Source organism: Durio zibethinus, chromosome 7, assembly GCF_047325235.1.
Source record: "Durio zibethinus cultivar Kanyao isolate XHJ-2024 chromosome 7, ASM4732523v1, whole genome shotgun sequence".
NCBI lineage: Eukaryota > Viridiplantae > Streptophyta > Magnoliopsida > Malvales > Malvaceae > Durio > Durio zibethinus.
Genome location: NC_143168.1, coordinates 5,264,854 through 5,290,699, shown reverse-complemented (window position 1 = coordinate 5,290,699; position 25,846 = coordinate 5,264,854).

Below are 25,846 nucleotides of genomic sequence, written 5' to 3'. Positions count from 1 at the left end.
ATCGGGTCGATCCCTGACTTGTGGATTCTGCCTCTCCGACTGGCTGAGTACCCTCACATTCATTTCATGGGTTGGCTTAGGCATATAGAGTTCATTCCATGTCTAAGCATACGAAGTTCATTCCCATTCTAAGATTGGATAGGACCGAGGGTTACGGTAGTAGGACCAGCAGCAGGATCGACAGCACGTAGGAGGGACCGGGTCGATCCCCAGCTTGCGCATTCTACGTCTCCTGTCGACTGAGCGCCCCCACGCTTGCTTTGTGGTTTGGCTTAGGCATACGAAGTTCATTCCATGTCTAAGCCCCAGTCGAGCCAAAGGTTGTGGCAAGACCGACAACGGGATCGATAGGATGTAGAGGGGGACCGAGTTGATCCTCGGCTTATGCATTATGCCTGTCCGACCGGCTCTCCGACCGGTTAAGTGCCCGCACGCTCGTTTTATAGGTTGACTTAGGCATACGGAGTTTATCCCCAGTCTAAGTATACAGAGTTCATTCCCTGTCTAAGATCAGATCGAACCGAGGGTTGTGGCAATAGGATCGGTAACACGTAGGGGGACCGAGCCGATCCTCAGCTTGCGCATTCTACCTCTTCGGCCAGCTGAGCGCCCGTACGCCCGTTTCATGGGTTGGCTTAGGCATAGGGAGTTCATTCCATGTCTAAGCCCCAGCCAGACCAAGGGTTGTGGCAGCAGGATCGGCAGCATGCAGAGGCAGACCGGGCCGATCCCTGACTTGCACATTATGTCTCTTCGGTTGGCTTAGCGCCCACACGCTTGTTTCGTGGGTTGACTTATGCATACAGATTTCATTCCCAGTCTAAGATCAGACCGAACTGAGGGTTGAAGCAGCAGGATTGACAGCTCGCAGGGGGAATCGGGCCGATCCCTGGCTTGCGCATTCTACCTCTCCGATCGGCTGAGCGCCCGCACGCTCATTTCATGGGTTGGCTTAGGCATACGGAGTTCATTCCTAGTCTAAGATTTTGAGCCACGGTGCACATGCTGGGCTCGGGCATATGCTGGTGTCGTATTTTTTTTGCTTGGGGCACCATCGTCGGTGCATCACCGGAACATCACCGGAGAGCCTAACCGGCGGCATTGGGGGTTTCGGCGATTGGGGGCCCGAGAGGTTTTGTGCACATGATGTGCGATGGGTGCTGGTACTTGTGTCACAGGCTCCAACCTTAGAGTCAGAAACCGTGTGGCCTTAGGCTTGAAATCTCCTCCTTTATGCCTAAGTCAGCCTAAAACACAATCGTACGGGCACAAGAACAACGGGAAGGGCTGATTATGCAAGTTAAAGAGAAACAAGATAAGAAGGCAGAATTCTGGAAATGCTCTTGTATTCACTAAAAGAGAAGTGTTTAATGGTGTACAAATGAGGGAGGAGCAGCCCTCTATGTATAGTTGAGGCTCCAGCTTACACTTAATGGCAATATCCCCAGAATAAAGGCTAAAATCATGGGGTCATACGGATTACAATCAATCAGGATGCTAACTCTTAATTTTTAGGGTCAACCAAATCTGCCAGGATGTTGCTACTGATCGTGCCTACTTCCAGAAGCTTCCCTTGCATGTCTAGCACTTTAGGCCCTTCTGGATGTGGTGTGGGTAGCTTGTATGCCAGGCCTTGGTCTCACGGGCTGGCCTGCAAGTTGGGCGGGCGTTCTAAACTCGTTTGCTAGGCTTTGCATGTAGATACCCACCAGCACGCCTGGTCTGCGGGCCTTAACCTCTGGCTTGCCTACTGGTGCGCCTGATGTGCCTGGCGTGCCCACCCAGGGTGTGACATTCTCCCTCACCTAATTGCGCAACGCCCTCGTTGCATCTTCTGCATGGTACTACCTGATTTGGTCCTTGAACTACCATAAGTCATCTGCTAGTTCCCAGCTCACCTCACTGTTTGGAAGTCCCTTCCAGCACACCAAGTATTCTTGTCTTAGCTGATAGTTCTTCCATCTCACCTCTCGGTCAGCTATGATGCTGAGGACCTCCTTCTCATATGAGGCCCTTGCTCCCAGTGGCACACGCTTTGACTCTGCCCGTCCTGGCTCTCCCTCATCCTCATAGAACGGCTTGAGCATGCTCACATGGAACACCGGGTGTACCCTCGGCTTGGGTGGCATATCCAACTTGTAGGCAACCTTGCCTACCCTCTTGACTACTCGAAAAGGTCCCTCATACCTCTGGACTAAGCCTTTGTGCAGCCCCCTATGGTGTACAATGGGATGAAGCTTCACCAACACCAAGTCTCCAACCTAAACTACACGTCCCGCCTATTCTGGTCTACCCACTTCTTTGACCTCTTGGCCGCCTTGTGTAGACAAACTCTGGCCAAGTTAGTTTGCTCCTGCCATGCCTTGGCAAACTTGTATGTTGTTGTATTCAACCCTGTATAACCTGCAGCAATCGAACTGGGTGTTAGTCGTTGTTGCCTTGTCACAACCTCAAATGGGCTCTGGTTCGTTGCCTCACTCCTTTGCAAGTTGTAGGAAAACTACGCAATATCTAGCAGCTTTGGCCAGTCCTTTTGTGTGGCACTCACATAGTGCCTGAGGTAGACCTCCAATAGTCCATTCACTCGTTCTGTCTGCCCATCGATCTGTGAATGCATGCTGGTGGAAAAGTTCAAGTCTGACCCTAATAGCTTGAACAACTCAGTCCAGAACCTACCCGTGAAATGCCCGTTCTGATCACTAACAATGGTCCTCGACACTCCCCAGTACTTAACCATGTTCTTTAGGAACAATCGAGCTACCTCCTGGGCTGGGCACTCCTTGGTTGCTGGAATGAAGATTCCATACTTGGAAAACCTGTCTTCTACTACCATGATGCTTCCAAACCCTTCTGCTTTGGGTAGACCGACTATAAAGTCCAGAGAAACACTCTCCCATGGTCGCTCTAGCACTGGCAATGGCTCCAAGAGACCGCTTGGTTTCTTGAGCTCCACCTTGTCCTGTTGGCACACAAGACAAGTCTTCACATAGGCCTCCACATCGTCCCTCATTTGCGGCCAATAGTACCAGTCCTTGATCAGCACCAAGGTAAGGCTCACTCCGGGGTGTCCAGCACACCTTGAATCATGGCATTCTTGCAAAACTTCCTTGTGGAGCTTTTCGTGCTACGGCACAAATAGTCTACTGCCCCTAGTGTACAGCAAGCCATCCTGCAACCAAAATTGCCTAGTCTAACCTTGCTAGGCGTACTCCATCAAAGCTTGGCTGTAGGATCATGCGCAAGTCCCTCCTTGATGCACAGCACCAGTGACCCCTCTGGTTGGCTAATGGCAGCAAGGTTAGCCTTCCTGCTTAGGGCATCTGCCAATAGGTTTGCTCGCCCCGGCTTGTACTCCATCTGGAAATCAAATTTCGTAAGAAAATCTTGCCATCTTGCCTGCTTGGGGGATAGCTTTTTCTATGTCTGGAAGTAGCTGGTCGCCACATTATCCGTCCTAACCATGAACCTCGACCCCAACAGGTAATGGCACCAAGTGCACAAGCAGTGCACCACTACAGTCATCTCCTTCTCTTGGACCATGTACTTACACTCAGTCTCGTTCAGCTTCTTACTCTCGAACGCGACTGGATGTCCCTCCTGCATCAATATGCCCCCTATGGCAAAGTCTGATGCATCCGTATGCACCTTATATGGCTTGGCATGGTCTGGTAAGGCCAAGACTGGCTCTTCGATCACAGCCCGCTTCAACCTATCAAAGGCTTCCTGGCACCCTTTGCTCCACTCCCATGCTTTCCCTTTCTTGAGCAAGTCAGTTAATGGCGTGGCTATTGCTGAGTGACCTTTGATGAAGCGCCTGTAGTAGTTGACCAGCCCAAGGAACGATCTCAACTCAGTGACCTTGCTGGCGGTTACCACTCCAGGATGGCGTGTATCTTGCTTTCATCCATGCGTATCCTACCACCTCCCACTATGTGGCTAAAGAATGGGATATCCTACCAGGCACTTCTCTCTCTTGACAAACAGCTTATGCACCGGCAACACCTCGAACACCTGTCTCAAGTGGTCTACATGCTCTTCCAAAGTCTGGCTATAGATCACAATGTCACCCAAATAAACCACAACAAACCGATCAAGGAATGACTGAAGTACCTTGTTCATAAGGGTGCAGAATGTTGCTGGGGCATTCTTGAGTCTGAAAGGCATCATCAAGAACTCATACGAACCATACCGAGTGACACATACTATCTTTGGCTCATCTCCCTCTACGATCCTGACTTGATAGTAGCTTGACCTCAAATCCAGCTTGGTGAACCACCTTGCGGTCCCAAGTTGATCGAACAAGTCTGTAATGAGTGGAATGGGGTACTTGTTCTTGATGGTCAGCTTGTTCAAAGCCCGGTAATCTATGCACAGTCACAACGACCCATCATACTTACGCTAAAATAGAACCGGTGCACCATAGGGAGCCTTCGATGGCCTGATGAAGCCAGCATCAACTAACTCTTTGAGCTGCTTCCTCAATTCCTCCAACTCTGGTGGAGACATTCGGTAAGGGGCTCTAGCTGGTGGCTTGGCCTCAGACACCAGCTCGATCTTGTGGTCCACCTCCCTCTTAGGTGGTAGCTTGCTAGGTAGCTTTACGAGCATCACATCACTAAAGGTCTTTAGCACCTTTAGCACCTCCAAGAGTGACTCAGTCTACTTCTCCCTTGGCTCATCATATTTTAGGGCTGCCAAGAAGGTGTCTTCTTGTCTGCTTACCACCTTGGCAAATTGGATGGCTGACACCACCCGCGACCCAACTCCAGACCCTCTCCTCAATGGCACTAGGCATTTGCACTGTGCATCCAAGATGCAAACACAATCGGTAAAAGGCACAAGGAGGGAGTTAATCTGAACAAGGAAATTCAACCTAATCACAAACTCATAGTCATCAAGGGGTATTACCTCAATGGTCTCCTTGCCTTTTGAGTCTCCAAGCTACAACTCCACTCTTCGCGATACTCCAATGGTTGGAACTTCCTTGGAGTTCACCATTTTGATGGTACCAGTCCCTTTCTGCACCTTTAGTCTGAGCTTCCGGGCTCCATCACCTGAAATAAAAAGATGTGAGGCACCTGTGTCCACCAGTGTGCTCACCTTCTGACCTGCAACCATTAGATCCGCAAACATCAAGCCCTTTGGCTTGTAGCTCCCTTTACTTTGGACAGCATTGAGCGCCAATGACCCAAGCTTTGCTACCCCTAACTCTGGCTCCTCGTCAGACTCCTTGTCTACAATAGCTAGCTTGCCATTCTATGGGTAATTACGCTCTATGTGGCTCCCTCCACATAGGTAGCATGCTAGAGGCTCTCGGTCCCCTTTTACTTTCCACTTGCCTGTTGGTGGCTTCCTCTCGCCATCCTTGGTTGAACGATCTCGGTCTCCATCCTTGGACTCCAGGTCACAGTCTTTCCCCTTGGACTACTTCTTTCGATCCCTATCATCCCTGCCCTTACCCTTGGGCTTGGTAGACTCGAACTTGTTTAGAGGCTTGAACTCTATCAAGGCCTTGGCAGTAGTCATGGCTTTAGCCAAGTCATGAACTCCTCTCCGTTGTAGCTCATGCTTCACCCACAGCTTCAGCCCATCCATGAAAGAAAATAAGGTGTCCTTCTCACCTAGATCTGAGATGTATAGCATCAGTTCAGAGAATTTCTAGACATACTCCCATATGTCCCCTTGTTGGCTCAACCTGTGCAACTTTGCCCGCCCCTCATCATCGGCATACTCCGAGTAAAATTGTTCTCTGAACTCTTTCTGGAACTTTGCCCAGGTTCCAATCTTGGCGCTCCCACACCTGACATCATCACACCTACGCCTCCACCACAATAAGGCTACATCAGTGAGATACATAGCAACAGTGCTTACCTTTATCGCCTCGTCTTGCATGCCCATGGCCTAGAAGTACTGCTCCATACCCCAAAGGTAGTTATCTACTTCCTTGGCCACCCTAGTCCCCTTGAAATCCTTAGGCTTGGGGACATCCAATCTGGACTTGGACACTTTAGCAAACATGCCATTCCTAATGGCAGTCTTGCAAGCAATGAGCTCACTGGTAAGCTCCTCCATCCGCTAGCGCATGGCCTCCATGCCATCGTGTAAGGTCAGCACTTCAACCTCCAAGGTCTGATTCTTTTGGGTAAAAACGTCCAAGCCTTTGTTGAGAGCAGCTTGCAGCTCAATTTGGATCTCTTCCCCCATGGAGTCTAACGATGCAATGTGAGTCTCTACCCCCTCAAGCTTCTCCCCCATGTTGCCCATGGTCACCTCTACCTTGGCCAGCCTACCGTCCATGGTAGACCAGATATATCTAGAACTGGGTTTCCTCCCTCTTCCATGCCCATGCTTCTGGGCCTCTGGTTGTTGGTTAGCAGCGTCACTTTGGGATGCCATCTCTTCTAACCTGCACAATACAAACACGCAGAATCGAACTTGCTCTGATACCAACTGTCACGGGCTCCGACCTTAGACTCAGAAATTGTGCGGCCTTAGGCTTGGAATCTCTTCCTTTATGCCTAAGTCAGCCTAAAACACAAGTGTACGGGCACTAGAACAACGGGAAGGGCTGATTATGCAAGTTAAAGAGAAATAGGATAAGAAGGCAAAATTCTGGAAATGCTCCTGTATTCACTGAAACAGAAGTGTTTGATGGTGTACAAATGAGGGAGGAGTAGCCCTCTATTTATAGTTGAGGCTCTAGCTTACACTTAATGGCAATATCCCTAGAATAAAGGCTAAAATCATGGGATTATATAGATTACAATCCATCAGGATGCTAACTCCTGATTTTTAGGGTCAACCAAATCTGCCAGGATGCTACTACTGATCCTGCCTGCTTCTAGAAGCTTCCCTTGTGTGTCAAGCACCTTGGGCCCTTCTGGATGTGGTGGGGTAGCTTGTATGCCAGGCCTTGGTCTCACGGGCTGGCCTGCAAGTTGGGTGGGCGTTCTAAAGTCGTTTGCTAGGCTTTACGCACAGATACCCGCCAGCACGCCTGGTCTGCGGGCCTCAACCTCTGGCTCACCAACTGGTGCACCTGATGCGCCTGGCGTGCCCCCCTAGGGCATGAAACTTAGCCCTTATATTGGCCCCCTATCCCTCATCAACCCTTGAGAACTCACACCCCCTTAAAGAGCATTTGAGATTTTATAGGTTTGCTGCCAGTAGCCATTAAAGTGTCTGAAATAGGGACAATTTTTTTGAAACGGTCCCAAAATCTTCTCCACTTCGAGTTTTTAGCTGAATGTTTTTGTGCATGCCAACAAAAATACAAGGATCACCTATACCAAATTTGGGGACAAAACTCTTTCTAAAAAAATTTTAAAAAATCCTGAATTGCAAAATGTTTCAAAAATCATGAAAAATAGAAAACAGGTTGTCTTGCCACGAAACTTCACATGAAGTCTTAGGGGACCATTGTTTGAATTTACAAGCCATAAAAATGGCATTGGCATGGCAGAAATATGAAGATGTGCTTGAACCCACTTACCATGCGTTCGATCCCCGGCTTGTGCATCCTGCCTCTCTGGTCGGCTGAACGCCCGCACGCTCATTCCGTGGGTTGACTTAGGCATACAAAGTTCATCCCCAGTCCAAGCATACAGAGTTCATTCATAGTCTAAGATCGGACCAGACCGAGGGTTACGGCAGCAGGATAGGCAGCACGCAGGGGGGATTGGGCCGATCCCCGGCTTGCGCATTCTGCCTCTTCGTCCTGCTGAGCGCCCATATGCCTGTTTCGTGGGTTGGCTTAGGCATAGGGAGTTCATTCCATGTCTAAGCCCCAGGTCGACTGAGGGTTGTGGCAGCGGGACCGGCAGCATGCAGAGGGGGACCGGGCCGATCTCTGACTTTCGCATTATGCCTCTCCGGTCGGTTCAGTGCCCGCACGCTCATTTTGTTGGTTGACTTAGGCATACAGAGTTCATTCCCTGTCTAAGATAGGACCAAACTAAGGGTTGCGGCAGTAAGATCGACAGCACACGGGGTGGACCTGGCTGATCCCCGACTTATGCATTCTGCCTCTCCGGCCGGCTGAGCACCCGCACGCTCGTTTCGTGGGTTGGCTTAGGCATACAGAGTTCATTCCACGTCTAAGGATACGGAGTTCATTCCCAGTCTAAGATCTGACCGGACCGAGGGTTGCGACAGTAGGACCAGCAGCAGGATCGATAGCACGCAGGGGGGGATCGACCCGATCCTCGGCTTACGCATTTTGCCTCTCCGGCAGGTTGAGTGCCTGCACGCTCGTTTCACGGGTTGGCTTCGGCATACAGAGTTCATTCCATGTCTAAGCCCCAACCGGACCGAGGGTTGTGGCAATAAGACCGACAAAGGGATCGATAGCAAGCAGAAGGGGACCGGGCTGATCCCCGGCTTGAACATTATGCCTTTCCGATTGACCTCTCTGTCCGACTGAGTACCTGTACGCTCGTTTCATGGGTTGACTTAGGCATACAGATTTCATCCCCAGTCTAAGCATACGGAGTTCATTCCCAGTCTAAGATCAGACCAGACCGAGGGTTACGACAGCAGGATCGATAGCACGCAGGAGGGATCGGGCCAATCCCCGGCTTACGCATTCTGCCTCTCCGACCGGTTGGGAGCTCGCACACCCGTTTAATGGGTTGGCTTAGGCATAGGGAGTTCATTCCATGTCTAAGCCCCAACAGGACCGAAGGTTGTGGCAGCGGGACCGGCAGCACACAGAGGGGGACCGGGCTGATCCCCAGCTTGTGCATTATGCCTCTTCGGCTGGCTCAGCACCCGCACGCTCATTTCGTGGGTTGACTTATGCATACAGAGTTCATTCCCAGTCTAAGATCGGACTGGACCGAGGGTTGCGGCAGTAGGATCGATAGCACGCAGGGGGGACTGGATCGATCCTTGGCTTACCCATGCTGCCTCTCTGGCCGGCTGAGCACCCGTACACTCGTTTCGTGGGTTGGCTTAGGCATACGGAGTTCATTCCATGTCTAAGCCTCAGTCGGACCGAAGGTTGTGGCAGCAGGACCGACAGCAAGATTGGTAGCACGCAGAGGGGATCGGGCTGATCCCTGACTTGTGCATTATGCCTCTCCGGCCGGCTGAGTACCCACACGCTCATTTCGTTGGTTGACTTAGGCATACGGAGTTCATCCCAGTCTAAGATACAGAGTTCATTCCCAGTCTAGGATCGGACCGGACCGAGGGTTGTGGTAGCAGGATCGCCACCATGCAGGGGGGACCGGGTGGATCCCTGACTTGCGCATTCTGCCTCTCCGGTCGGCTGAACGCCCGCACGTCCGTTTCATGGGTTGGCTTAGGCATAGGGAGTTCATTCCATGTCTAAGCCCCAGTCGGACTGAGGGTTGTGGCAGCGGGAGCGGTAGCATGTAGAGGGGGACCGGGTCGATCCTCGAGTTACGCATTATGCCTCTTCGTCTGGCTCAGCGCCCGCATGCTCTTTTTATGGGTTGACTTATGCATACGGAGTTCATTCCCAGTCTCAGATCAGACCAAATCGAGGGTTGTGACTACAAGATCGACAGCTCGCAAGGGGGGACCGGGGCAATCCCCGGCTTGTGCATTCTGCCTCTCCGACCGGTTGAGCACCCGCACGCTCGTTTCGTGGGTTGGCCTAGGCATACGAAATTCATTCCATGTCTAAGCATACGGAGTTCATTTCCAGTCTAAGATTTTGAGCCACGGTGCACATGCTGGGCTCAGGCATGTGCTGGTGCTACCTTTTTTTCACCCAAGGCACCACCGTTGGAGCATCGTCGGAGCGTCGTCGGAGAGCCTAACCTACGGCATTGGGGGTTCCGGCGACTGGGGGGGCCGGGGGGTGTGCGCACATGATGTGCGATGGGTGCTGGTACTTGGCCCTTATATTGGCCCCCTATCCCTAATCAAACCTTGAGAACTCACACCCCCTTAAAGAGCATTTGAGATAGGTTTGCTGCCAGTAGCCATTAAAGTGTCTAAAATGAGGACACTTTTTTCAAACGGTCACAAAATCTTCTCCACTTTGAGTTTTTAGCTGAATTTTTTTGTGCAAGCCAAAAAAAATAAAAGGATCACCTCTACCAAATTTGGGGACAAAACACTTTCTAAAGAAATTTTAAAAAATCCCGAACCGTAAAAAGTTTCAAAAATCATGAAAAATAGAAAATCGATCATCTTGCCACGAAACTTCACATGAAGGCTGAGGGGACCATTGTATGAATTTACAAGTCATAAAAATGGCATTGGCATGACAGAAATATGAAGATGTGCTTGAACCCACCTACCACCCATTCGATCCCCGGCTTACGCATCTTGCCTCTCTGGTCGACTGAGCGCCTGCACGCTCGTTTTGTGGGTTGACTTAGCCATACGGAGTTCATCCCCAGTCTAAGCATACGGAGTTCATTCCCAGTCTAAATCCGACTAGATCGAGGGTTACGCCAATAGGGTCGGCAGCACGTAGGAGGGACCGGGTCGATCCCCGGCTTACGCATTCTACCTCTCCGATCGGCTGAGCGCCCACATGTCCATTTCATGGGTTGGCTTAGGCATAGGGAGTTCATTCCATGTCTAAGCCCCAGCCGGACTGAGGGTTGTGGCAGCGGGACCGGCAGCACGCAGAGGGGGACCGGGCCGATCCCTGGCTTGTTCATTATGCCTCTCCGACTGGCTGAATGCCCGCACGCTCATTTCACGGGTTGACTTAGGCATGTGGAGTTCATTCCCAGTCTAAGATTAGACCAGACTGAAGGTTGCGACAGCAGGATCGATAGCACGCAAGAGGGGTCCGGGCCGATCCCCAGCTTACGTATTCTACCTCTTCGGCCGACAGAGCGAACGCACGCTCATTTCATGGGTTGACTTAGGCATACGGAGTTCATTCCATGTCTAAGCATACGTGGTTCATTCCCAGTCTAAGATCGAATCGGACCGAGAGTTGCGACAGCAGGACCAACAGTAGGATCGGCAGCACGCATGGGGGGACCGTCGATCCCCAGCATGTGCATTCTACCTCTCCGATCGGTTGAGCGCCCGCACGCTCATTTCGTGGCTTGGCTTAGGCATATGGATTTCATTCCATGTCTAAGCCCCAGCTAGACCGAGGGTTGTGGTAGCAGGACGGATAGCAGGATCGATAGCATGCAGAGGGGGACCGGGCTGATCCCCAGCTTACGCATTATGCCTCTTCGACCGGCTGAGCGTCCATACGCTCATTTCGTAAGTTGACTTAGGCATACGGAGTTCATCCGTAGTCTAAGCATACGGAGTTCATTCCCAGTCTAAGATTGGACTGGATCGAGGGTTGCGGCAGCAGGATCAACAGCACACAGGGTCGATCGGGCTGATCCCTGGCTTATGCATTTTACCTCTCTGGTCGGCTGAGCGCTCGCATGCCAGTTTCATGGGTTGGAATAGGCATAGGGAGTTCATTCCATGTCTAAGCCCCAGCCAGATCGAGGGTTGTGGTAGCGGGACCAGCAGCACATAGAGGGGGACCGAGTTGATCCTCGGCTTGCGTATTATGCCACTTCGGCCGACTCAACGACCGCATGCTCGTTTCGTGGGTTGAATTATGCATACGGAGTTCATTCCCAATCTAAGATCGGATCAGACCAAGGGTTGTAGTAGTAGGATCGACAGCATGCAGGGTGGAATCAGGTCGATCCCTGGCTTGCGCATTCTGCCTCTCCGGTCGGCTGAGCGCCCGCACGCTCGTTTCGTGGGTTGGCTTAGGCATACGAGTTCATTCTATGTCTAAGCAAATGGAGTTCATTCCCAATCTAAGATTTTGAGCCACGGTGCACATGCTGGGCTCAAGCGTGTGCTGATGCCATATTTTTTTCACCTGGGGCACCAACACCGGAGCGTCGTCGGAGAGCCTAACCGACGGGATTACGGGTTTCGACGATTAGGGGGGCCGGGGGGTTTGTGCACATGATGTGCGATGGGTGCTGGTACTTGGCCCTTGTAGTGGCCCCCTATCCCTAATCAAACCTCGAGAACTCACACCCCCTTAAATAGCATTTGAGATTTTATAGGTTTGCTGCCAATAGCCATTAAAGTGTCTGAAATGGAGACACGTTTTTCAAACGGTCACAAAATCTTTTCCACTTCGAGTTTTAGCTGAATTTTTTTGTGCATAACAAAAAAAAATACAAGGATCATCTCTACCAAATTTGGGGACAAACCGCTTTCAAAAAAAATTTTAAAAAATCCCGAACCGTAAAAAGTTTCAAAAATCATGAAAAATAGAAAACCGATCGTCTTGCCACGAAACTTCACATGAAGGCTTAGGGGACCATTGTATGAATTTACAAGTCATAAAATGGCATTGGCATGGCAGAAATATGAAGATGTGCTTGACCCACCTACCACCCGTTGGATCCCCGGCTTGCGCGTCCTGCCTCTCTGGTCGGCTGAGCACCCGCACGCTCGTTTCGTGGGTTGACTTAGGCATATGGGGTTCACCCCAGTCTAAGCATACGGAGTTCATTTCCAGTCTAAGATTGGATCAAATCGAGGGTTGCGGTAGCAGGATCGACATCATACAGGAGGGATCGGGCTGATCCTCGGCTTGCGTATTTTACCTCTCCGGTCGGCTGAATGCCCGCACGCCCGTTTCGTGGGTTAGCTTAGGCATAGGGAGTTCATTGCATGTCTAAGCCCCAGTTGGACTGAGGGTTGAGGCAGTGGGATCGACAGCATGCAGAGGGGGACTAGGCCGATCCCTGGCTTGCGCATTATGCCTCTTCGGTCAGCTTAGCGCCCGAACGCTCGTTTCATGGGTTGACTTAGGCATGCGGAGTTCATTCCCAGTCTAAGATCAGACCGGACTAAAGGTTGCAACAGCAGGATCGCCAGCACGTAGGGGGGTCCAGGTCGATCCCCGGTTTGCGCATTCTGCCTCTCTGATCGACAGAGCGTACGGACGCTCATTTCATGGGTTGGTTTAGCCATACGGAGTTCATTCCATGTCTAAGCATACGGGGTTCATTCGCAGTCTAAGATCGGGTCGAACCAAGGGTTGCGACAGCAGGACCAGCACCAGGATCAACAGCACGCATGGGGGGACCATGCCGATCCTCGACTTGTGCTTTCTACCTCTCCGATCGGTTGAACACCCTTACGCTCGTTTTATGGGTTGCCTTAGGCATACGGAGTTCATTCCATGTCTAAGCCCCAGTCGTACAGAGGGTTGTGGCAGCAGGATTGGCAGCGGGATCGACAGCATGCAGAGGGGGATCGGGCTGATCCCCGGATTGCGCATAATGCTTCTCCATCTGGCTAAGCACCCGCACACTCGTTTCATGGGTTGACTTAGGCATACGGAGTTCTTCGGCTGACTCAGCACACGCGGCTCGTTTCGTGGGTTGACTTATGCATGTGGTGTTCTTTCCTAGTTCAAGATCAGATCAGATCGAGGGTTGTGGCAGCAGGATAGACAGTATGCAGGGGGGATCGGGCCAATCCCCAGCTTGCGCATTCTACCTCTTCAGCCGACTGAGCACCCGCACGCTCGTTTCATGGGTAGTTCATTCCATGTCTAAGCATACGGAGTTCATTCCCAGTCTAAGATTTTGAGCGACGGTGCACATGCTGGGCTCGGGCATGTGCTGGTGCCGCATTTTTTTCGTCTGGGGCACCATCGTCGGAGCATCGTCAGAGAGCCTAACCGGCGACATTGGGGGTTCCGGCAATTGGGCGGGCCGGGGGGGTGTACGCACATGATGTGCAGTGGGTGCTGGTACTTGGCCTTTATATTGGCCCCCTATCCCTCACACCCCCTTAAAGGGCATTTGAGATTTTTTAGGTTTGCTGCCAGTAGCCATTAAAGTGTCTGAAATGGGGCCACTTTTTTCAAATGATCACAAAATCTTCTCCACTTCAAGTTTTTAGCTGAACTATTTTGTGAATGCCAACAAAAATACAAGGATCACCTCTACCAAATTTGGGGACAAAACTCTTTCTAAAACAATTTTAAAAATTCCCGAACGGCTAAAAGTTTTGAAAATCGTAAAAAATAGAAAACCGGTCGTCTTGCCACGAAACTTCACATGAAGGCTTAGGGGACCATTGTATGAATTTACAAGCCATAAAAATGGCATTGGAACGGCAGAAATATAAAGATGTGCTTGAACCCACCTACCACCCTTTCGATCCTCGACTTGTGCATCCTGTCTCTTTGGTCGGCTGAGTGCCCGCACGCTCGTTTCATGGGTTGACTTAGGCATACAGAGTTCATCCCCAGTCTAAGCATATGGAGTTCATTCCCAATCTCAGATCGAGGGTTGCGATAGCAGGATCGACAGCACGCAGGGGGGACCGGGCCGATCCCCAGCTTGCGTATTCTGCCTCTCCGACCGGCTGAGCACCCGCACGCCCATTTCGTGCGTTGGCTTAGGCATAGGGAGTTCATTCCAAGTCTAAGCCCCAGTCGGACCGAGGGTTGTGGCAGTCAGACCGAGGGTCGATCCCCGGCTTGCGCATTATGCCTCTGCAGTCGGCTCAATGCCCGCACACTCGTTCCGTGGGTTGACTTAGGCATACGGAGTTCATTCCCAGTCTAAGATCAGATCGGACCGAGGGTTGTGGTAGTAGGATCGACAGCACGCAAGGGGGACCGAGTCGATTCCCAACTCGCACATTCTGCCACTCCGGTCGACTGAGCGCCCGCACGCTCGTTTCGTGGGTTGGCTTAGGCATATAAAGTTCATTCCATGTTAAGCATACAGAGTTCATTCCCAGTCTAAGATCGAACGGACCGAGGGTTGTGGCAGCAGGGCCAGCAGATGGATCGACAGTACGCAGGGGGGGATCGGGCCGATCCCTGGCTTGCGCATTCTGCCTCTCTGGCCAACTGAGCTCCCGTACGCTCGTTTTGTGGGTTGGCTTAGGCATACAAAGTTCATTCCACGTGTAAGCCCCATCCGGATCGAGGGTTGTGGCAGCAGGACCGACAGCGGGATCGACAGCATGTAGAGGGGGACCAGGCTGATCCCTGACTTACGCATTATGCCTTTCTGGTCAGCTGAGCGCCCGCATGCTCGTTTCGTGGGTTGACTTAGGCATACGGAGTTCATCCCCAGTCCAAGCATACGGAGTTCATTCCTAGTCTAAGATCGGATCGAATCGAGGGTTACGATAGCAGGATTGGTAGCACGTAGGGGGGACCAGGCCAATCCTCGACTTGCGTATTCTGCCTCTCCGGTCGGCTGAGCGCCCGCACGCCCATTTCTTGGGTTGGCTTAGGCATAGGGAGTTCATTCCATGTCTAAGCCCTAGTCGAACCGAGGGTTGTGGCAGCGAGATCGACAGCACGCCAAGAGGGACCGGGCCGATCCCCGGCTTGCGCATTATGCCTCTTCGATTGGCTCAGCACCCGCACACTCATTTCGTGGGTTCACTTAGGCATACGGAGTTCATTCCCAGTGTAAGATCGGACCGGACCGAGGGTTGCGACAGCAGGATCGACAGCACACAGGGGGGATCGGGCCGATCCCCAGCTTGCGCATTCTACCTCTCCGGCCGGTTGAGCGCCTGCATGCTCGTTTCATGGGTTGGCTTAGGCATACAGAGTTCATTCCATGTCTAAGCATATGGAGTTCATTCCCAGTCCAAGATCGGATCGGACCGAGGGTTGCGGCAGCAGGATCAGCAGCACGTAGGGGAGGATTGGGCTGAACCCCGGCTTGCGCATTCTGCCTCTCCGGCCGGTTGAGCGCCCGCAAGCTTGTTTCATGGGTTGGCTTAGGCATACGGAGTTCATTCCATGTCTAAGCCCCAACCGGACCGAGGGTTGTGGCAGCAGGACTAGCTGCGGGATCGACAGCATGCAGAGGGGGACCGGACTGATCCGCGGCTTGCATATTATGCCTCTCCGACCGGCCTCTCTGATCAGTTGAGCGCCCGCACGCTCGTTTCATGGGTTGACTTAGGCATATGGAGTTCATCCCCAGTCTAAGCATACGAAGTTCATTCCCAGTCTAAGATTAGACCGGATCGAGGGTTGCGGTAGCGGGATCGACAGCACGCAAAGGGGACTGGGCCGATCCCCGGCTTGCGCATTTTACCTCTCCGGTGGGCTGAGCGCCCGCACGCCTGTTTCATGGGTTGGCTTAGGCATAGGGAGTTCATTCCATGTCTAAGCCCCAGCCGGACCGAGGGTTGTGGCAGTGAGACCGAGAGCAATCAGAGGGGGAGCGGGCTGATCCACGGCTTGCGCATTATTCCTCTTCGGTCTGCTCAGCGCCCGCATGCTCATTTTTTGGGTTGACTTATGCATACGGAGTTCATTCCCAATCTAAGATTAGACCAGATAGAGGGTTGCGGCAGCAGGATCTACAGCACGTAGGGAGGGACCGAGCCGATCCCTGGCTTGCACATTCTCCCTCTCTGGTCGACTGAGCGCCTACACACTCGTTTCATGGGTTGGCTTAGGCATACGGAGTTCATTCCTTGTCTAAGCATACGGAGTTCATTCCCAGTCTAAGATTTTGAGCCATGGTGGACATGCTAGGCTCGGGCATGTGCTGATGCCGCATTGTTTTCGCCCTGGGCACCATCGCCGTAGTATCGTCAGAGAGCCTAACCGGCGGTATTAGGGGTTCTGACGATTGGGGGGGCCAGGGAGTGTGCGCACATGATGTGTGATGGGTGCCGGTACTTGGCCCTTATATTGGCCCCCTATCCCTCATCAAACCTTGAGAACTCACACCCCCTAAAGAGCATTTGAGATTTTATAGGTTTGCTGCCAGTAGCCATTAAAGTGTCTGAAATGGGGATGCTTTTTTCAAATGGTCACAAAATCTTCTCCACTTTGAGTTTTTAGCTGAATTTTTTGTGCATGCCAACAAAAATACAAGGATCACCTCTACCAAATTTGGGGACAAAACTCTTTCTAAAAAAATTTTAAAAAATCACGAACTGTAAAAAGTTTCAAAAATCATGGAAAATAGAAAACGGGTCGTCTTGCCACGAAACTTCACATGAAGGCATAGGGGACCATTGTATGAATTTACAAGCCATAAAAATGGCATTGGCATGGCAGAAATATGAAGATGTGCTTGAACCCACCTACCACCCATTCGATCCCCGACTTGCATATCCTACCTCTCTGGTCGGGTGAGCGTTCGCACGCTCGTTTCGTGGGTTGACTTAGGCATATAGAGTTCATCCCCAATCTAAGCATACGAAGTTCATTCTCAATCTAAGATCGGACCGGACTGAGGGTTGTGGCAGTAGGATCGACAGCACGTAGGGAAGACTGGGCCAATCCCCGGCTTGTGCATTCTACCTCTCCGGTCGGCTGAGCGCCCGCACGCCCATTTCGTGGGTTGGCTTAGGCATAGGGAGTTCATTCCATGTCTAAGCCCCAGCCGGACCAAGGGTTGTGGCAGCGGGACCGACAGCACGCAGAGGGGGATCGAGCCGATCCCTAGCTTGCGCATTATTCCTCTCCGGTCGGCTCAACGCCCACACGCTTGTTTCGTGGGTTGACTTGGGCATACGAAGTTCATTTCCAGTCTAAGATTGGATCGGACAGAGGGTTGTGGCAGCAGGATTGACAGCACACGGGGGGCGACCGGGCTGGTCCGAAGCATCGTCAGAGAGCCTAGCCGATGGTATTGGGCGTTCCGATGATTGGAGGGGCTGGGGGGTGTGCACACATGATGTACGATGGGTGCTGGTACTTGGCCCTTATATTGGCCCCCTATCCCTCAGTAAACCTTGAGAACTCACACCCCCTTAAAGAGCGTTTGAGATTTTATAGGTTTACTGCCAGTAGCCATTAAAATGTTTGAAATAGGGACACTTTTTTCAAACAGTCACAAAATCTTCTCCATTTCAAGTTTTAAGCTGAATTTTTTTGTGCATGCCAACAAAAATACAAGGATCACCTCTACCAATTTTGGGGACAAAATGCTTTCTACAAAAGTTTTACAAAATCTCGAACCGTAAAAAGTTTCGAAAATCATGAAAAATAGAAAACGGGTCGTCTTGCCATGAAACTTCACATGAAGGCGTAGGGGACCATTGTATGAATTTACAAGCCATAAAAATGGCATTGACACAGCAAAAATATAAAGATGTGCTTGAACCCTCCTACCACCCGTTCGATCCCCGGCTTGCGTATCCTGCCTCTCTGGTCGGCTGAGCGTCTGCACGCTCCTTTCGTGGGTTGACTTAGGCATACAGAGTTCATCCCCAATCTAAGCATACGGAGTTCATTTCCAGTCTAAGATCGAACCAGACCGAGGGTTGTGGAAGTAGGATCGGCAGCACGTAGGGGAGACCGGGCCAATCCCCGGCTTATACACTCTGCCTCTCCGGTCGGCTGAGCGCCCGCATGCCCATTTCGTGGGTTGGCTTAGGCATACGGAGTTCATTCCATGTCTAAGCCCCAGCCGGACTGAGGGTTGTGGCAGTGGGACCGATAGCACGCATAGGGGGATCAAGCCGATCCCTAGCTTGCGCATTATGCCTCTCTGGTCGGCTCAACACCCACACACTCATTTTGTGGGTTGACTTAGGCATACGGAGTTCATTCCCAGTCTAAGATCGGATCAGACCGAGGGTTGCGGCAGTAGGATCGACGATACGCAAGGTGCGATCGGGTCGGTCCCCGGCTTGCACATTTTACCCCTCCGATCGGCTAAGCGTCGGCACGCTCATTTCATGGGTTGGCTTAGGCATACAGAGTTCATTCCATGTTTAAGCATACGGAGTTCACTCCCAGTCTAAGATCAGATCGAACCGAGGGTTGGATCGGCAACATGCAGGGGGGACCGGGTCGATCCCCGACTTACGCATTCTACCTCTTCGGCTGGCTCAGCGCCCGTACGCTCATTTCATGGGTTGGCTTAGGCATACGGAGTTCAATCCATGTCTAAGCCCTAGCCAAACCGAGGGTTGTGGTAGCAGGACTGGTAGTGGGATCGACAGCATGCAGAAGGGGATCGGAATAATCCCCGGGTTACGCATTATGCCTCTCCGGCCGGCTGAGTGCCCGCACGCTCATTTCGTGGGTTGACTTAGGGATACGGAGTTTATCCCCAGTCTAAGCATATGGAGTTTATTCCCAGTCTAAGATCGGATCGGACCGAGGGTTGCGACAGCAGGATTGACAGCACGTAGGGGGGATCGGGTTGATCCCCGACTTGTGCATTTTGCCTTTCTGATGGGCTGAGCGCCCGCACGCCCGTTTCGTGGGTTGGCTTAGGCATAGGGAGTTCATTCCATGTCTAAGCCCCATAGGGAATTCATTCCATGTCTAAGCCCCAGTCGGATCGAGGGTTGTGGTAGCGGGACCTTTAGCACACATAGGGGGACCGGGCCGGTCCCCGGCTTGTGCATTATGCCTCTCCGGGTGACTCAGTGCCCGATCGCTCATTTCATGGGTTGACTTAGGCATACGGAGTTCATTCACAGTCTAAGATCAGATTGGACCGAGGGTTACGATAGCAGGATTGATAGCACGTAGGGGGGACCGAGCCGATCCCCGGCTTGCGCATTCTACCTCTCCGACCGGCTGAGCACCTACACGCTCTTTTCGTGGGTTGGCTTAGGCATACAGAGTTCATTCCATGTCTAAGCATACGAAGTTCATTTCTAGTCTAAGATCAGATCGGACTGAGGGTGATGGCAGAAAGACTAGCAACAGGATCGGCAGCACGTTAGGGCGGATCGGGCTGATCCCCGACTTGCGCATTCTACCTCTCCGATCGGCCTCTTCGACTGGCTGAGCATCCGTACGCTCGTTTTGTGGGTTGATTCCCAGTCTAAGCATACGGAGTTCATTCCCAGTCTAAGCATACGGAGTTAATCCCCAGTCTAAGCATACGGAGTTCATTCCCAGTCTAAGATTGAACCAGACCGAGGGTTGTGGCAGTAGGATTGGCAACACACAGGGGGGACCGGGTCATTCCCCGGCTTGCGCATTCTGCCTTTCCGACTGGCTGAGCGCCCGTAGGCCAGTTTCATGGGTTGGCTTAGGCATAGGGAGTTCATTCCATATCGAAGCCCCAGTCAGATCGAGGGTTGTGGTAGCGGGATCGGTAGCACGCAAAAAGGGACTGAGCTGATCCCCGGCTTGTGCATTCTGCCTCTCCGACTAGCTGAACGCCCGCACGTTCATTTCGTGGGTTGGCTTAGGCATACGGAGTTCATTCCTTGTCTAAGCATACGAAGTTCATTCCTAGTCTAAGAGCTTGAGCCACGGTGCACATGCTGGGCTTGGGCATGTGCTGGTGCCACAATTTTTTCGCCCGAGGCACCATCACCGGAGCATCGTCGAAGCATCACCGGTGAGCCTTATCGGCGGCATTAGGGGTTCCGGTGATTAGGGGGGCCGGGGGGTGTGCGCATATGATGTGCGATGGTTGCTGGTACTTGGGCCTTATATTGGCCCCCTATCCCTCATCAAACCACGAGAACTCACACCCCTTTAAAGTGCATTTGAGATTTTATAGGTTTGCTGCCAGTAGCCATTAAATTGTCTAAAATGGGGACACTTTTTTCAAATGGTCACAAAATCTTCTCCACTTCGAGTTTTTAGCTGAATATTTTTGGGCATGCCAACAAAAATACAAGGATCACCTCTACCAAATTTGGGACAAAACTCTTTCTAAAAAAATTTTAAAAAATCCCGAACCGTAAAAAGTTTTGAAAATCGTGAAAAATAAAAAATGGGTCGTGTTGCCACGAAACTTCACATGAAGGCGTAGGGGACCATTGTATGAATTTACAAGCCATAAAAATGGCATTGGCACTACAAAAATATGAAGATGTGCTTGAACCCACCTACCACCCATTCGATCTCTGGCTTGTGCATCCTGTCTCTCTGGTCGGTTGAGCATCCGTACACTCGTTTTGTGGGTTGACTTAGGCATACGGAGTTCATCCCTAGTCTAAGCATACAGAGTTCATTCCCAGTCTAAGCTCGAACCGGATCGAGGGTTACAGTAGTAGGATCAGCAACACGCAGGGAGGACCGGGTTGATCCCCCACTTACGCATGTTTAAGCCCTAGCCGGACCGATGGTTATGGTAACGAGACCGATAGCACGAAGAGGGGGATCGGGTCGATCCCCGACTTACGCATTATGACTCTCTGGCCGGCTCAGCGCCCATATGTTCATTTCGTGGGTTGACTTAGGCATATGGTGTTCATTCACAATCTAAGATCAGACCAGATCGAGGGTTGTGGCAGTAGGATCGATAGCACGTAGGAGGGATCGAGCTGGTCCCCGACTTGCGCATTCTACCTCTCCGGTCGGCTGAGCACCCGTACGCTCATTTCGTGGGTTGGCTTAGGCATACAGAGTTCATTCCATGCCTAGGCATATGGAGTTCATTCCCAGTCTAAGATCGAACTAGATCGAGGGTTGCGATAGCAGGACCAGCAGCAGGATCGGCAGCATGCAGAGGGGGACCAAGCCGATCCCTGGCTTGCGTATTTTGCCTCTCTTATCAGCTGAGCACTCGCACGCTTGTTTCATGGGTTGGCTTAGGCATACGGAGTTCATTCCATGTCTAAGCCCCAATCGAAACGAGGGTTGTGGCAGCAGAACTGGCAGCAGAATCGGCAGCATGCAAAGGGGGATCGAGTTGATCCTCGGCTTGTGCATTATGTCTCTCCGGTCAGCCTCACCGTCGGCTAAGCGCCCGTACGCTCGTTTCATGGGTTGACTTAGGCATACGAAGTTTATCCCCAGTCTAAGCATACGGAGTTCATTCCTAGTCTAAGATCAGACCGGACCGAGGGTTGCGATAGTAGGATCGACAACATGCAAGGGGAACCAAGCCTATCCACGGCTTGCGCATTCTGCCTCTTCGGCCAGCTGAGCACCCGTACGCTCGTTTCGTGGGTTGGCTTAGGCATAGGGAGTTCATTCCATGTGTAAGCCCCAGTCGGACCGAGGGTTGTGGCAGCGGGATCGGTAGCACGCAGAGGGGGACCGAGCCGATCCCCAGCTTGCGCATTATGCCTCTCCGATCAACTTAGCACCTGAACGCTTGTTTCATCAGTTGACTTAGGCATACAGAGTTCATTCCCAGTCTAAGATCAGATCAGATCAAGGGTTGCAGTAGCAGGACCAGCAGCAGGATCGATCGCATGCAGGGGACCATTGTACGAATTTACAAGCCATAAAAATGGCATGGCATGGCAGAAATATGAAGATGTCCTTGAACCCACCTACCACCCTTTCGATCCCCGACTTGCGCATCCTGCCTCTCTGGTTAGCTAAGCGTCCGCACGCTCGTTTCGTGGGTTGACTTAGGCATACGGAGTTCATCCCCAGTCTAAGCATACGAAGTTCATTCCCAGTCTAAGATTGGACTGGATCGAGGGTTGCGGCAACATGATTGGCAGCACGCAGGGGGGACCGAGCCGATCCCCGGCTTGCGCATTCTACCTCTTCGGCCGGCTGATCACCCGCACGCTCGTTTCGTGGGTTAACTTGGGCATATGGAGTTCATCCCCAGTCTAAGCATACAGAGTTCATTCCCAGTCTAAGATCAGACTGGACCGAGGGTTGCGACAGCAGGATCGACAGCACGCAGGGGGGATCGGGCCGATCCCCGGCTTGCGCATTCTGCCTCTCTGACCGGTTGAGTGCCCGCACACCCGTTTCATGGGTTGGCTTAGGCATAGGGAGTTCATTCCATGTCTAAGCCCCAATCAAACCGAGGGTTGTGGCAGTGGGACCGACAGCACGTAGAGAGGGATCGGGCTGATCCCCAACTTGCGCATTATGCCTTTTCGGCCGACTCAGTACCCGCACGCTCATTTTACAGGTTGACTTAGGCATACGGAGTTGATTCCCAGTCTAAGATCGAACAAGACTGAGGGTTGCAGTAGTAAGATCGACAGCACGTAGGGGGGACCGGGCCGATGCCCGGCTTGCGCTTTTTACCTCTCTGACCAACTGAGCGCCCGCACGCTCATTTCATGGGTTGGCTTAGGCAGATGGGGTTGATTCCATGTCTAAGCATATGGAGTTCATTCCCAGTCTAAGATCAGACTGGACTGAGGCTTACGACAGTAGGACCAGCAGCAGGATCGGTAGCACGCGGGGAGGGATCGGGTCGATCTCCAGCTTACGCATTCTACCTCTTCGGCTGGCTAAGTGCTCGCACGCTCGTTTCATGGGTTGGCTTAGGCATACGGAGTTCATTCCATGTCTAAGCATATGGAGTTCATTCCCAGTCTAAGATCGGATCGGATCGAGGGTTGCGACAGCAGGACCAGCAACAAGATCGACAGCATACAGGGGAGGACCGAGCCGATCCCCCGCTTATGCATTCTGCCTCTCCGACCGGCTGAGCGCCTGCACGCTCTTTTCATGGGTTGGCTTAGGCATATGAAGTTCATTCCATGTCTAAGCCCCAGTCGGATCAAGGGTTGTGGCAGCAGGACCGATAGTGGGATCGACAGCACGTAGAGGGTGATCGGGCTGATCCCCGACTTGTGCATTATGTCTCTTCGATCGACCTCTCCAGCCGACTGATCATCCGGATGCTCGTTTCATGGGTTGACTTAGGCATACGGAGTTCATTCCCAGTCTAAGATCAAATCGGACCGAGGGTTGCGGCAGGAGGATCGACAGCACGCAGGGGGGATCGGGTCGGTCCTCGACTTGCGCATTCTGCCTCTCTGGTCGGCTGAGCGCCCGTACACTCGTTTCGTGGGTTGACTTAGACATACGGAGTTCATTCCTAGTCTAAGATCAGACCGGACCGAGGGTTGCGGTAGCAGGATCGACAGTACGTAGGGGGGATCGGGTCGGTCCCTGACTTACGCATTCTACCTCTCCGGTCGATTGAGCGCCCGCACGCTCATTTCATGGGTTGGCTTAGGCATACGTAGTTCATTCCATGTCTAAGCATATGGAGTTCATTCCTAGTCTAAGATCGGATCGGATCGGATCGGATTGAGGGTTACGGTAGTAGGACCAGCAGCAGGATCAGCAGCATGCAGGGGGATCGGGCCAATCCCCGGCTTGCGTATTTTGCCTCTCTGGCTGACTGAGTGCCCGCACGTTCTTTTCGTGGGTTAGCTTAGGCATACGGAGTTCATTCCACGTCTAAGCCCCAGTCGGACCGAGGGTTGTGGCAGCAAGACTGGCAGCAGGATTGGTAGCATGTAGAGGGTGATCGGGCTGATCCCCGGCTTGTGCATTATGTCTCTCCGGCTGACCTCTCCGGTCGGCTGAGCACCCGTACACTCGTTTCGTGGGTTGACTTAGGCATACGGAGTTCATCCCCAGTCTAAGCATGCAACGTTCATTCCCAGTCTAAGATCAAACCAGATCGAAGGTTGCGACAGTAGGATCGACAGCATGCAGGGGGGACTGGGTCGATCCCAGGCTTGTGTATTCTGCCTCTCCGGTCAGCTGAGCACTCGCACACCCGTTTCGTGGGTTGGCTTAGGCATAGGGAGTTCATTCCATGTCTAAGCCCTAGCCAGACAGAGGGTTGTGGCAGCGGGACCGGCAGCATGCAGATGGGGAACAGGTCAATCCTCAGCTTGCGCATTATGCCTCTCCGGTCGGCTTAGTGCCTGAACACTCATTTTGTGGGTTGACTTAGGCATACGAAGTTCATTCCCATTCTAAGATCGTATCGGACTGAGGGTTGCGGTAGCAAAATCGATAGCACGCAGGTAGGGATCAGGCTGGTCCCTAGCTTACGCTTTCTGCCTCTCCAGTCGGCTGAGTGCCCGCATGCTCGTTTCGTGGGTTGGCTTAGGCATACGGAGTTCATTCCCAGTCTTAGCATACAGAGTTCATTCCCAGTCTAAGATCGGATCGAACAAAGGGTTGCAGCAACAGGACCAGCAGTAGGATTGGTAGCACGCAGGGGGGACCAGGCCGATCCCCGGTTTACGCATTCTACCTCTTCGACCGGATGAGCTCTCGCACGCTCGTTTCGTAGGTTGACTTAGGCATACGGAGTTCATCCTAGTCTAAGCATACGGAGTTCATTCCCAGTCTAAGATCGGACCGAACCGATGGTTGCGGTAGTAGGACCAACAACAGGATCGACAGCACGCAGGGTGGGATTAGGCCGATCCTCAGCTTGCGCATTCTGCCTCTCTGGTTGGCTGAGCGGCTGCACGCTCGTTTTGTGGGTTGGTTTAGGCATACGGAGTTCATCCCATGTCTAAGCATACGGAGTTCATTCCCGATCTAAGATCGGATCGAACCGAGGGTTGCGGCAGCAGGACCAGCAGTAGGATCGGTAGTACGTAGGGAGGGACCGAACCGATCCCCAGCTTGCGCATTCTACCTCTCCGGTCGGCTGAGCACCCGCACGCTCGTTTCATAGGTTGACTTAGGCATATGGAGTTCATCCCCAGTCTAAGCATACGGAGTTCATTCCCAATCTAAGATCGAATCGAACCGAAGGTTGCGGTAGTAGGATAGGCAGCACGCAACCGGGATCGGGCCGATCCCTGGCTTGCGCATTCTGCCTCTCTGACTGGCTGAGTGCCCGCACACCCGTTTCATAGGTTGGCTTAGGCATAGGGAGTTCATTCCATGTCTGAGCTCCAGTCGGACCGAGGGTTGTGGTAGCGGATCGGCAGCACGCAGAAGGGGATCGGACTGATCCCCGACTTGTGCATTCTGCCTCTCCGATCGACTGAGCGCCTGCAATCCCGTTTCATGGGTTAGCTTAGGCATACGGAGTTCATTCCATGTCTAAGCAAACGGAGTTCATTCCATGTCTAAGATCGAACCGGATCGAGGGTTACGGTAGCAGGATCGGCAGCACACAAGCGCAATCGGGCCGATCCCTGGCTTACGTATTCTGTCTCTCTGGCAGGATAAGTGCCCGCACGCCTGTTTCGTGGG